The sequence below is a fragment of the Odontesthes bonariensis genome, chromosome 9, assembly GCF_027942865.1.
Source record: "Odontesthes bonariensis isolate fOdoBon6 chromosome 9, fOdoBon6.hap1, whole genome shotgun sequence".
NCBI classification, from domain to species: Eukaryota; Metazoa; Chordata; class Actinopteri; order Atheriniformes; family Atherinopsidae; genus Odontesthes; species Odontesthes bonariensis.
Window position 1 is genome coordinate 27,943,068 of NC_134514.1, and position 14,683 is coordinate 27,957,750.

A 14,683-nucleotide genomic window follows, 5' to 3' on the forward strand; every position below is an offset into this window, starting at 1 on the left:
CTGAAACGTCATCGCTGAAGGACCAAGTACTGTTCCAATTCAGAGTACGCATCCAGACAAGTACGCTCCACATTACTCCAAAGTATTTGTGTGCGTTTGTGCTCAGAAGTCCGTACTTCTGACAAGTCCATACTTGTAAGCACACGAGTACGAACTTGCGTACTTGGGTATTGGTAACGGCCATGGTTCTCAGATTGAATATAGAGACAAAGCCTTGGGAGTAAAAGTAGTTGTAAAGATAGCAATTTGCATTGCCCTGTTCGAGCAGGTGGAAGCTTTGACACAGCTTTGGTCAGTGGAATTCTGGTTGGAAGCCAAAACCAGGTGTTTTTCTTACTTCTTCTGGTGGAAACATGAAACATGGTTTGGCATGCTTGTATTTTTTCTAGATTATTTTAGTTCAGCTCTATAAAAGAAAAAGTACTTTTGCAGAGAATGCTTGTTGGATTTCTTGCTTTCGTCTCGACATCTTGTATCTGGTCACTTCACCTCCACTTTTCCAATAAATCCCTTTTGCATTGCATCAACCTTAACTTTTTAATTTACATGTAGAGAATAGATTTTTGGCATTTGTGAAATGATTCAGAGACTCCCATTTCCACATTTTCATTTATCTAAAAAACAATTGTTTTTTTTCCTCCACCCCTATTGTCCTGCCCTATGCCCTCTTCTACATAATATCAATGAATGACTGACTAAACATTAGTACTGTATTTGCAGTCTGAAATAAAGGTTGCTTTTCCTCTTCTGCAGTGACAGTTTTAGAAATTTGTTAATGTGCAGTATACAATAAGAAGATTTAAATAAAAAAAATAAACAAGCAAAAAAAACAACAAAATTGTAATTATAACGATGGAAAAAAAACATATTTAAAGGAAGCTAATTTACCAGCTGTATGATTCTTGAGGCCACACAATTTGGCCGTTCTAAGACTCAGTTGGTTCAGGAACCGTCGCAACATGATCTGAAAGTAGCCCATCATAAGTCTCATCATCTGCTTTGCTCACAAGTGTATGATCAGTCTTCTTTAATCACAAAATATATGAAATACAGAAATCACCCAAGCACTGGTAATTGATGTGAATGTGTAATAGATACAGAAGTTAGAAAAAAAAACTCACCTCTTGTTTGTGGGTTTTAGTTTTTGGCAGAATTGTGACATCATTCTGATTCCAAAACATACATTTGTCACCAACCCTAGACACTTTTTTGGTTAGTATGTCTGTCAACTTAGGCATCCTGACAGAGATATTGAGGGAGGGACAGCCTTAAACTCTTATCTTTGCTGTCTGATGTTGATCTAAGGCAGTTCACTCCCCAAAGGCCCACCACTAATGTATCAGCCACCAGCTGTTTGATTCTAGACATTGATTTCCACTTAAAATAAGTCAAGTACAGTGTCATCTGATTATATCAGCTGTAGTGAGGTCTCATACGTGGAAGCCATCTTTATTTAGAAGGGAATAAATGTGAAAACCCAACCTGAGTTCTGCACTGTTAACCCGAAAGTTCATTCTATGCAAACAGTTTGAGTGAATACCACTTTGAAAGGTTAGTTTTATTGCATTACTTAAACAGTATGATTATATGAAGAGTGTATGAGACAGTCAATAGGTGTACTCATTTTTGTAAGTTTAACAAACTTAAACTATCAAGTTTTACCTCACACCACATGCTGCCCTGTTGTGATTGGCTCAAAACTCAAGACAAGTCTGTGCTTGTCCGTTGACGGCTACAGAGTAAGTTGCGCCATTTTCTAATTTACACAGAGCAATTTAAGGTCTTTGCACTTTGCTTGCTCCTTGGACAATACAGGCCTGCATTTTTCTGTTTTAAGCAATTTTGGACACTTTTAAAGGACATTTGCCTGCCGTCAAGAGGATATAACTTCTGTCTGAATGAGGTAAGTTGTTTTCTCTGTTCTAGTTTTAGAAACTGCTGGAACATTGTTAGTTTGAAATGTGTACATTTGAATGTGTGTAAATTTGAGGATGGCTTAGGTAAATTTTGAGCGTTGGACAATTGCAATTGTGAATTTCTTGAACCCTGTGTTATAAGTAACTCTGCCTGAATGTCAAAATTTCATTTTCATATTTTTCAGGTGTACTTGGAGTTTAACAGGGTTGTTGGTATGAATCTTAAAGAAGAGTTATTTGGTGTTCTTGATGGTTTGTGTCCAAGCTTGATGGAAATCTTCAAGAGGAAGACAGGTCGGATAGGCAAGCAGTTAGCTGACCTGTTACAACAGACAACGGTGGGTTGATATTTCTGTTTTTTCTTGTAATGATATGGTGAGATGGTTAGTTCATACATATTACAAAAACTAATACTTCTCCCACCTCCCCTTGTGGTATTTCTCTATATGAACAAATGAACTGATATAAGATATATTTCTTGTGTTATATCTCTTTGCAGAGCACTGAGCCAACAGCCATCAGATGCCTTGTCCTGAGAGGACTGCCAGTGATTCTTGGGGATGATGCGTCTATGTTCTTTAAGAGCAGTTCGGTGAGTAAAGTTTTTTGATTGGTGATTGGTGTATTTCTAATATTGCCTTTAATGATCTACACACACTTATCCCAATAATAACTTGAATGGAGAATAAACTAAAAGGCTCAAATTAGGCCACTAATACTCAAAAAACTGTGTGCTTCTCCCTGGTCAGCAGCACACTTGAAGAGTAATTAAACCTTTCTCTATTCTCTATCACATATCACATTGTCCAATATACCACCTATTGTCAAAACATGGGATCTACACCACAACAGACACCTATACATGAACACACAAAAAATGCCTCTAATAGCTTGTTTAAACAACATTATCTAAAATAAATCCACTGTGAATTATGAAAATCATAATATTTATGAAGACCACACAGCTGATTGCAGACAAATTGCTGTTAACCTGAATATTCTCCTTTTGTCTTGTTTCTTGCACTATAGAATCTTAATGAGGGAGACTCTGGACATTCCTGTGGGAATCCTCTGGTATGAGGACACCAGCGCTGCAATCCCAGCATCGCCACAACTATTTCGCACAGCATCATTGTTAATACATATTTGTTGCTTTGATGTGTGTTTAAATAAATTAAATAAAATGTACTGCATTGTGTGGTCATTGACAAAAGAATAATTTAATGGAATTTATTATTCCATATATAATATTTAAAAATTTTATATAGTCACAGATTTAATAAAACTAGAATTTTTAGTGTATTTGACCATTGTACTTTTAAGTAGACTCCACTGTACTTTTCTATTGTGATTACTTAAACCATTTAAGTGTATGTAACTTTAAAAAACTATTTTACATTTAAGTTGACTATACTTAAACAGATTAAGTTTCTCTACTGTCAATAACTTAAACCATTTGAGGCAATCACTTGACACAAATGGTTTAAGTACAATCAACTTATCCGGGTTTACAGTGTGTAACTGTCATCTGTAAACTACAGCTGACCTGATTAAAACTACGCAGCAATAGAAATAATAGGATTTTATGTGCCGGCCTTATCCACATATGTCTACATGATGCCTTGTCCTGATATGAGAGAGAATGTATCATATTGTTTGCCATTTTTGTCTTTGTCAGTTTTTTGGTGGCTGAGTCAATGCAGTGAGTTGAGAGCAAACATTGGACACAGTGACAAGTCTGCAGACGGACTTAACTTTGCTCTCCACAGGTTACATGGCATCAGGGTCTGTTGTTATAATGTCATATGTCATTCTGCCAGGGTCGGGAGAGGCCCTCGGGAGTAGATGTGACTCACAAAGAGGTTAAGGGAGAGACACTGGGCAGGAGAGAGCAACACAACATGACCCGCTGCCAAGGGTAGACATCTTTGCAAACAGACACACACTGCTATCCTGCCAGAGGTTACTCAGCTGGCTAAGTGAGAACGGCAGAGAAAAATTCCCTTCTAAACCGACCGACTGACATAAAGGGCCTTTTGCCTCAGCCAAGGACAAGGAGTAGCCTGACACAACAGGGGAGGCTAGGATGGCAGCAGTGCAGGAGCAAAGAGAGGTAACCTGTCTCAAGGGTAAGAAATTAGACTGACAAAGGCAGTAGTGGAGGATTAGAATGACAAAACTTGCATTGTGAATCTGCCCCAGCCCCAGCGAAAAACATACTGAACAGGACTCTGTCAGGGGCAGTGTTGGTCAAGTTACTTTCAAAAAGTAATTAGTTATAGTTACTAGTTACTGCTCCCAAAAAGTAATTGAGTTAGTAACTCAGTTACCGCATTGTAAAAGTAATTAGTTTCCCAGCAAAGTAACTGTGGCGTTATTTTTTGTGTTCTATAACGCTGTTATGTTCTATAACATCTTTAACATCAAATATGTTTATATTAACTGATTGAATTCATTCAAGGTAAACAAAATAAACTTGTGCTAAAGGAAAAAAAAATATATAAAAAAATGGACCAGACTCAGTGAATATTTCCCTATACTCCCTATATAGAAGATATAAAAACACTAAATACAGTAATTTAGGTATTTATTTGAACTCAATAGATTGCAGCCTGCCATATGATGCATAAAAATAAATTAAAAAATAAATTCTGACCCGAAAAATGGAGTGTTTGTTTTCGAATGGCTCCGTCTCCTTCGCTGGGGCTCACGCTAGCTGCATTTGGGCTTGGGTTTGGGTTAGCAGCTGCAGAAGCAACAAGTGTCATATTCGCATGGGCTGATGTGAGGTGCTTCATTAGATTTGAATTACTTGAGGCAGACGTGGATAAAGTTTTTTTCCCTGGGCATAGCGTGCATGTTACATACACATTAGTGCCTTTTATCTCCACGAGTGAGAAGTAGTGCCGGTACTTCCAGTTAGAGAGCGCTACCTGGCTCGTCGCCGCTGTCTTGTGTGTGTTTAGCTCGTGCAGTGAGACAGCGCGAGTAGGGCATCCGCCCACACAGCCAATCATCATCGCATTTTCAACGGTGTCATCATCCCCACCCCTGCTCTCTCCAGGCAGCTGATGTGTAGCCAAAAGCCTACAACCAAATTGTAGTAACGCGCCACTTTATATTCTCAGTAACGATAGCGGCGTTGTAACGATGAGGAAAGTAATTAATTAGATTACTGGAAAAATAACGTCATTAGTAACGCCGTTATACTTAAACGCAGTTACTCCCAACACTGGTCGGGATAGATGAACAGGTTCTAGCTTATCAAGCTCTTTGCAAAAGTAATACTGAGTCATGTGCTGTGATCAGTGACAATCCTGTTCCTAAATACTATACAATCCTTCCCACTTATCTGGCAGAAGTAATATTTAGAGACCACACAACTGTTCCTGTAAGTGAACATTAAGCTTCTCTGTTGTCTCAGACTGAAGTCTTGAAGTTGAATATGTTAAAAGCAAGTAGTTTAAAGGGGAACTCCGGGGCATTTGAAGCGCATTTCCATTGCTAGAGGTTGTCAAATACTGATAGTAGGACACAGAGAGGTGCAAATCTGCGCTCCCTGGCCCTCATTTATCAAGCCGTCGTAGAAAGCATCGTATATATGAGCGGAGAACTCGTCGTACGCAGAGGCTCAAGTGAGATTTACAGAACATGCGTACCACACCAATCCCATCGTAAAACCGAGCGGCTGTTGATAAATCCGGCGGCCGAAATCCATCGTAATGATCCTAACCACGCCTTCTACAAAAGGGGGTTGAGAGGCCGCACCTCTAGAATTTGCGACATGGATAGACGAAAGGCGGCAAAGAAACGCTGTCAACAGCGTTCACAGCTGGGACGGCTGTCAACAGATGTAAATCGCAGACCGGACGAGTTATATATTTTCCCCTACTGTGATGGTCAATAAAATGTGATAAACTCCAGATTAAATGAAATCTAAAATTGAACGATGTTTTACTTTTTCTCCAATAAGATCAGGAAGAAGTGGTCCGATATGAAATTGGCCAAAAAAAGAAGGTCGCAGCTGTCCGACGCAGCATGTCACAAACGGGGGGGGGGGTCCGATCCAGGTTTGGATTTGAGTGCCTTGGAGGAGAGGGTGGCTGGCGTGATCGGAGCTACGTCCTCATCGGGCGTGCCAGGGAAACTTGACACTGATGCGCCCATGTCAGAGCTCGAGAATGGTAAGAATGACTGCACACCCAAGACGTTTAAATAAAACAGTTGCTTTAATATTCAACACAAATGAGGTTCCTAATCAAACTAATATTTTTCATTCACAGATGAATCCGAAGTGGCATCCGGGCAACCTGACCGACGAATACGCGGCCCCGTCAACATCCGAAGCCTCTGCCTCTGCCTCTGCCTCTGCCCCCCGGTCTGCAGCGTCACACCGGCCAGCCGTGTTAACCACAGAGGTTCCTAGAAAGACAAACAGAGATTGTGAAGTGGATGATGGCTTTAACACACACCATGCAATACTCTTCCAATTACGGAGTTGTACTTGTTTAATTTATTTAATTTGCGTTTATGTTTATATTTATGTTGAAGTCAAATAAAACATGGGCCTTCTTTAAAGTGATAAGTCTGTAATTTTAACCTAGGGATTTGTTGCGACTCCTGAGCACGCACTAGTGACGCTGCTGTATTGCAGTCACCGCAAGTCAAAATGGAAAAGTGCGTACACCGGCCTCAGACCTGTCGTGGCGATTTCATCTTTCCTGCGCTCACGATGGATTTGATAAATGCCAACCTTTGCGCAGAAAAGAACGTACACACGACCTACGCACGTTTTTCATCTTACGCAAGTTTGATAAATGAGGGCCCCTGTGTGGAGATCGTGCTGTTCGCACACCCTGTCATGCGAGGCTCATACGTGGTGGCTAAGGGGCAAGAGCTAAACCTTCCAGAAATCCAGAAATTTTCTCACCGGCAGGAAAGTAAGCATTTCTCCGACCACAGGTTGTCAAGAAGAAAAAGCAGAAGAAAGGAAAGTCTTTCAACTTAATGGAGGACGCTGACCTGAATAAAACATCTTTGGTGGGCTTAGTGAACTGTGAAAATTAACTACATACTGAAATGAAGACAGTTAAAGAAGACAAATGGATAACACTGCTGCAGATCAATGGTAGCAGCATATACTGCACTTTTAACACACCCTACCCACCTAGAGACAAACAGAAATAGTGAATTCCCTCTTCATAGGTAAACCTCTATGGATCTGGTAACACTAGCAGTTGGATGAAGCTGTTGTAATATTCAAAGCAACAAAACATGACTATACAGAGACTACTAGAGAGATTTATTAAGTAATCAACATCAACTCACACATTTTATTTAGTATATATTCTGAGCTATAACAGAGAGGCTTATAAAACAAGCAAGTGGAAGACTGTAGCATGTGCAGTCCAGTTCAAAATCTAAGCGTGATATATAGCCTTAGGTGCACCCCATATGCCCCCTTAAGCAATACTTTTACTATACTCTGCCTCAGTAGAGTTTATCCTGGAGGATTTCACCTTTATTTCCCCTGTCACTTTTATTTCAAACAAACAGGCATTGAAAAACCCCGAGATCAGGCCGTAAGCCACTGACACTTTGTTGTTGAGCTGTCCTGAAAGTAAGCTGTGATCGTTTGAGGGATGAGAAGTATCTTGCAGAAGAGCACCAGTTTTCATCCTGTCATGTTGGAGTTCGAAGAGGAAACTGTGATCTTCCTCCAAACTTCTGACAAGTGCTGGATCTACTTTCCTCATCCGCCACGGCAGAAAAAAGAAACAAGTCTGGAGGAGGAAAAACTAAAACAGGAAGTAGACCCGACTTAGAAAAGATCATAAGAGAAATTATGGGAGTCAGGAAGAAAGAAAGGGAGGAAAAGCAGATGATTCACATCCCTGTGACTGCCAGTATGCTGGCTTTTCCACACGGACATTACATTTTAACAAGATGAGCAGTGTTACTTTACATGTCAGTGGTTTTAATGTTGTGGCTCATTAGTGTAGCTATAAGGTCTAAAATAGAGTCACATTGACATGAACTCATAAAAACTGCTGAGGAGAAAAGGTTTGGCAAAAGTGTTTGCTCAGCGTTTTGGTTTGTTGAACGTTGTGTATACATTTCTTCTCTCTTTTTTTTTGCTCGTACACACTCCTCAAAGCTCTCAATCTGCCATTTGCTGCTGTTCTGCAAAGATTGCATATTTTTCATACAAATACTGTATACATAATTACTGTAGAAGACGGCAGTTTGGCATGGCTGTGGTGTCATGGGGAAAGTACAGATGAAAATTTGAATAATACAAGTCAGGAAAGTGATGGGATGATACTCGGACGCGGTCATCTGTTACGTTTATGTATTCGCTAAATTTCCCTAAGAGACAAAATATGGTTTAAACAAAACACAAAGGTTCGCTGGCTTGGAAGAGGGAAACTTAGAATCTGAAAATTAAGCTTATTCTAAAGAAGCTGGTTGGATAGAAGAAGCTCCCGAAAGACCAAGTGCATATGTGAAAGTCATGGCCCCATTTTACAGCAATGGTGTCACAGACGAAATCTTGTGTGTTTGCTTTCCTGTGGCTTTCGGCTCTCTGCTCAGCTCAGTCTGATGGAGCGTCGTAACCAGCAGCTCCTTCAGATGTGAGCTGAGCTATGAGCCACACGATGATAACCGCTGCAGGAGGAGCCAGCAGCGGGTGCATGTGTGTGAGAGGTAATAAGACGAGAAGACCGACAGAGACACAAGTTAACATGATTGTTGCGAGTGCTAAAACCCACTAAAAAAAGATGGCAGATCTTGTGACTTTGAGGACAAACCTTGTCGACAGATGTACAACAGATTTGCCAGTGTTCCCCAGTGAGAGTAGGATCTAAGTGTCTGCTGTGTGTGCACGCCTTGAGGTCAAGTGAGTGGGAGGTAGTAATCAGGCTCCAGTTTGCAGCTGCAGTACCGCCGGGATTAAAGAGAAGACGAAGTGGAACAGCAGAGACTTTCTGCTCCCTCTAACTTTCTCTATGATTGATCATCGTACATGCAAATAAAGGTGAAAAAACAATTAGGTATTTTATTGAAGGAAATGGTAAGTTAGCCAGATGAGGTTGTGCTTCGGCATACACCCACTTCTGTTCTGCAGAAAACCCTTTGCCCATGAGACATGGGGGAAGTGTGTGTATATTGCAGAAAAGAACACAGCAAGTTAGTAAATGCAGCATTTGTGCAGTCACAAAAACTTGGAAGGAATGAATGTTAAAGTTATTGTACTGAATCTATATTTGTTAACAACAACCTAAAGGTGCTTTTTTTTTAACTATATTCTGTTTTTTATTATCTGGTACATTTGTTTACATTTGCAAAAACACAAATATAGCACTTTATATTCAAGGTTTTTTGAAACAAGAAAAGAAATCCTACTGTCAAATGCAAAACATCTCAAACCTGTAAACTGGTGCACGAGGAAGAATGTTCTTAGATCCCTTTGCTGTTAGATTTTCAACAAACACCTCTGTCCAGGAACCTTGTTGTAGATCAAAGTAAAACACAAGTCAGATGCTACAGTACGTGTTTGATTGTTTGTGTTGTTTAAAGGGTTTTTTCTACAGTGCTTCTTCCCAAATGTGATTTCACAATCTGGGCATTGACCCAGACTTTACAATGACGTTGCATTTCTTATTTTACGTAAGTGATATATGCCACAAAAAAAAAAAAAAAAATGGGAAAAGCTGACTCGTGTGGAAATTTGAAGAATCATATTTTACAGGAAATGAAAAACAGTATACTTAGTACATGTAAAAGTTTCATCAATATTGCAGTAAATCTGGTTTAAAAAGGGTCGAGTCTGCAGCTTGTGTCGTGCACCACTAGAATTGATTTATTTATTCTTTTATTAAATGCTCTTTCTTTTTTCTATATTTATGTGGCAACAAACTGTGGAACTCAGTTGTTAGAATTCAGTTAAATCCAATTTATTGCCATTTCTCAGCAGCACTGTGAAACTGTGTGTCCCCTATGGCTAAAACACACACACACACAATACACCAAAACAACAACCACAAATGATCTGCTAAGAACAGGGATGCACAGCTGTATCTGCCTAACATCAGTATGGTCCGATATTCAGCTTGTTGACTGTAATCGGCCTCTTAGCAAAAAGGAGAACATCAGTCGATGGCAGTAGATGATCTTTATGGGATGCTGCATTGACTTTGCCCTGAAGCTGACAGAATTAGCTTACAGTCAGCTCGTTCGCCACATATTTTTATGTATCCCTACCCTGTTGCTAGTAAACCTTTTCCCATGAGGATTTGTCCAACCCTTTACTGCAATGGCCAAAAATGAGATCTGGGAACATTGCTGTCAGGCCAATTAAACCTAAGTTCGGTGGTCAATGTGCAGGTTGAAGTAGGAGGTTGTGCCAACACAATTATTTCATTTTTCAGCTTAGTACCAACATAATATTTTTCACATGTTGTGACTAAGACTTTAAGCCGGTGTTTTCAGAGCCCTCAACCTCTGAACTTTTCAGAAAGGTGCTGCCGTCATCACTGTCACTACGTTTCAGAAAAGCAGTCGTACAGGCAGAAAATGTCAACCCGTTAACCAGGAAAGTGGCAGAGAAGCAGTTTTGTCAGTGGTACTATCTAACCTGAGCTGAACCTGTTTGATTTGACAGATGGAAATGATTAGCCTGTTTGTAGGAAAACCTCCCTTGCATACTGAATGTCACTGGTGAGATATATGCTTTTCCCCATACGAGTTGCAAGCTTGGTGTAAGCTGTGTCGCCTATACTGATTTGAACTGGAGTGCTGTTTTTGAAGAGGCTCTGGGAAGAAGCTCTCCTCACTGTCACACACTGTGGCTTTCAGTGAACTTATACAATGACTGAAATCCCTCATGTGTAACTTCCTTTCAGCCTTCTGTTACTACCTTTCTTCCGTATCCTCGCACTCTTCTTCCTACTTTGTCTAATGGGGAAGTCTCCCCCACGTTTTCCCCATATGAAGGTTGTAAATGTATATTAACATCCTGACATAAAGTAGGCTGCTAATATTAAATGCGAGCATTTCATTATCTTCCTAACAGAGTGTTGTAGTGGTATAATGTCTTAGTAACCCTGTACACGATCCTGCTGTTAAATTATCTAATTGTTTTATTGTATTTGATCTTTTTGGTGTTTATAAAATACGTTTTTCATGCTATTTCCAATATAAATTTCATTGAACAGGAATGTTCAGTGTTTATGTCGCTCTCTATATAATAATATATGCCATTTCATTTTATTCTATACGTGTGGGTTCAAATTTGATTGGATTAATGATCTATAAAAATTCAAATCACAGATGCTTCGTCTGTACTGCTCCTGTGCTTGGTTTTTTTTATGTTCTCTATTCATTACTTTTTTATTTCACATAAAGGCTCTTGTGAGCTAAACGGGCCATTCTGAATCTGAAAATGGGTTTTACTGGCTCATTTTGTGATGTGCTGCACATGCAAAAAGAAAATCAAAAGAGAAAAGAAAAATCAAAGCCCACACCAACCAACAAACTCTTTGTCTAAAATGTGAGCCTTTCAGGAACTAATATCCATCGGTTTTCTTTTTTTAATCTTTTTTTTTTGTTGCCCCAGTGCGCCCCTAGTTAAGATGCCAGTTCACTGGCTGTGCTCAGCCCTGTGTAATGACTGTCATACATATCAGACTGACTAAATAAATCCACTCTTGGTCCCTACAAAATATGTTAATTGCTGGGTTTATGAAAAACACGAGCTAAGCTTACATTTAAGTGTTGAAAATTACTGTAATATTTAATTGAAGAACACTTGTACGCTTATTATCCTAAATAAGAAGTGTAGTGTAAACCATTTAGGAATTTTTATAGCTACTTTCAGTCTTACTTGACTACTTATGCACTTTTTTGCCTGAAGGCTCTGCACACCCCTGCACAATATACACTAATGCATTTTCATGGCACTCTCGGTTTAGCTTTCCCAGAACTCTGTTTCCTTCCAGAGGGCTAAACTAGTGAGTGACCTCAGTGGGAAGAGTCCCTGAAGATATTTCCAACTCTGTGAAGATTGTGGGTCTTGAGAAGGTCTTCCCATGCTTTATGTATGATGGAATTGGATAATCCTTCGGATTCCTGAAGCTCACCATCATATCTTTTGTTTTGTGGATGTTTTTGGAGACGTTTATTGCCAGCTTACTGAACAAAGACACCACTCAGTCAGTCGTCAGATCTCATAACATCCTCAAGCTTGACAGTGTAGTTAGCTCTTTGTGTTGGTGTACAGCAGTGTGTGCAGAGGGCAAAAAAAAGAGCCATGGAGGAGGAGGGATGACTCTACAGCACCCCTATCCTGACAAGATGACTTTACAACCTCTCTAACTAAATCGTAGATGGTGCACCAGCATCCTGTCAGATGCTGACTTCTCCAACAGATCTTGGCGAGCAGCTCCTTATAACATATTTCTTATTTGTCTCTGGCTGTTACAAAGCAAACTAGAGTTTTCTAGTTTCTGCTTTTACTCAGTTTTTGACAATGCTGAGGTGTCCTCGGAATGTCAGTAAGGCACAGCGCCTCTAACCGACAGAAAGGTCTCTTGTGCACGAGGAGTGATAAGTTATGTAGCTTCTGATTTATCTGCGTGGCATACCGTTACATGTACGAGCACTTTTCAGTTGTTATAATAGTTTTATAAAAATGCAACACCCTTTCAGTTTTGCTGCAAAGCTAAACTGTCAACACCAAAGTTGGAAACTGATTGATTAAAAATATTGTTTAACAATGGCTCAAGTCCGTGCCTCAAAGAATTCAAGCTGTAAGATGAAAAACAAGCATCTGGAGGAGCAGCAAAAAAGTAATAACTGATATTTATTCACTTTAGTTTTGACGAATGCTTTACAAAACCAAAACGCTCTGCTGTAAGATAAAAGATTTGTGTCCTATTTTCGATTTGTTTTCTTTTATCTACAACAAAAGAGCTGAAATAACATTCTCCAAAAGTTCAATTTGTTTTCTTCAAGGATTGTATTCATAAGTTTGCCATACTCTGTCTTTTATGAAATCAATAGCTGAATGAAAACAGTAGTGCATCAATATTTGTTACAGCAGTTCTGTGGACATACAGACATTTTTAACTGCTTTTTTGCTTTATCTTTGTTTTTGACTTGATGTTTAGGGTTTCGTTTACTTGAATAACTTCAAAGAATAAAAAATGTGCTTTTTGGTATTCGAATGTTGATGATTTGTTTTTCTATGTTAAGCTCATTGTTTATGTTCTTTTAAGCAGAGATTTTTACATTTCCCTTATTTCAAGAGTGAGTGGTTTAATGTAGCTGCCTAAACATAAGTATTTGACATCCAGAAAGTAAATTCTAAAGAGCATTTTGCCACGTTAAAATTTGGCTGCCTCTATACAAGAATATTCATAAACCTTCTTCTCAGTATTTTGACGCTTAAAACAAGTCCTCGATTTGATTAATAGTTGGTTTATTTAGCATTAACTGGGCTTGATTTCTTCAAATTTGTTTTTGATCATGTTTTAAGAGGAATTCACTGAATCCACAGTCAGTCCAGTTTACCTTGCTTGGGTACAAAGATCCTTATGTCTTAAAATCGCAGGCTTACATTAAATGGGGCATGTTTTCCATGCATGCTTATGAAATAGTAATTAAAGAACCAACAGATTTACTCCTTTTACACAGTGTTAACGTTCTCTAAAGTCCTCTTGCTCATCATTCTTACACATTAGTAGTTGGGTTTGTAGGGATCCTTCTTTTTCTCAATGCTCTAGCACATTTCTGCAGCTAAATTGTGGAACAAATTGGGGGAAACTTGACTGCACTGACAAGCAACAAGTGGTCAAACATTTCTTTCCATCTTGAATGCCGGTGGATCTTGCTGATATGTTGGTGGTGTCATACCCGAAAGATTCAAGAAAGATGATGGTGTTAGAGTGTCTATCTAAAGGCTGAGTTATACTTCTTTTAACTGCCCTTGCGCTTGCGTCTTGCGCGTATGTTAATGGCTCGAGACGTTTATACTTCATTTTGCTTTGTTGGCGCTTGCGTGTGCTGCGTGGCGATTCACCGCCAGGACAGTAGGTGGAGTAGCGGGTTTTTTCAATGACAAGCCTACTATGATGAAAGCAAATTCACCGCCAGGACCTCTTCGAGTGGATTCATGCTTCTACTTCTTGTAAATAGCCGGTATTTTGTCAGATTTTCAACACCTTGGGGGTCTAAACGACTACTTTCTCGCCTGAAAATGTTTCAAATGTTGCTAAAGTTATATATTTACAGAGTTTATAGCTTAAGGGAAATCAGCTTTTCAGGCTGGCTGATTTGGGCTCGGACAGGAGTGAAGTGCACTGTGTGTAAACGCTCTGCATACTGTCAGATCGATGAGTATGCCGTTTTCAAGTAGTAGGCGGTTTCGAACACAGCCAGTGGCTTGTGCTTGCGTCTTGCGTAAAGTTTAGAAAATTGAGGTGACACACGCAAGCACGCAAGGGGGGGCTTGCAACCGCGCAAGGGCTTGCGTTGCGTCTTGCGTTGCGTCTTGCGTTACCGACTATAAACCAGGCTTAACACTGAACTTTTTCTACACTCTGGTGTCTTTGCTCTAATGTGGTTTGTCTTCCCGCTTGCAGCACAGCAGCAGATGCCTGTCAGATGAGACAGAGGCTTGCTGGGTGTTTGAGCTCAGTGATCCAACAAAGGAAGTTAAACTGTCGGAGGCAGCGTTAGAATGACTAGTTCTGACACACACGTAC

At 39.8% G+C, this 14,683-nt stretch overlaps 1 long non-coding RNA gene across 1 annotated transcript; it reads left to right on the forward strand.

Moving 5' to 3' along the window:
- The first annotated feature begins 2,216 nt into the window (after positions 1–2,216).
- Positions 2,217–2,971, forward strand: LOC142388907 (uncharacterized). The gene is made up of 3 exons (XR_012770338.1): positions 2,217–2,254; positions 2,416–2,508; positions 2,946–2,971. It is a non-coding gene; the product is annotated as an uncharacterized LOC142388907 (long non-coding RNA).
- Positions 2,972–14,683: the final 11,712 nt, after the last annotated feature.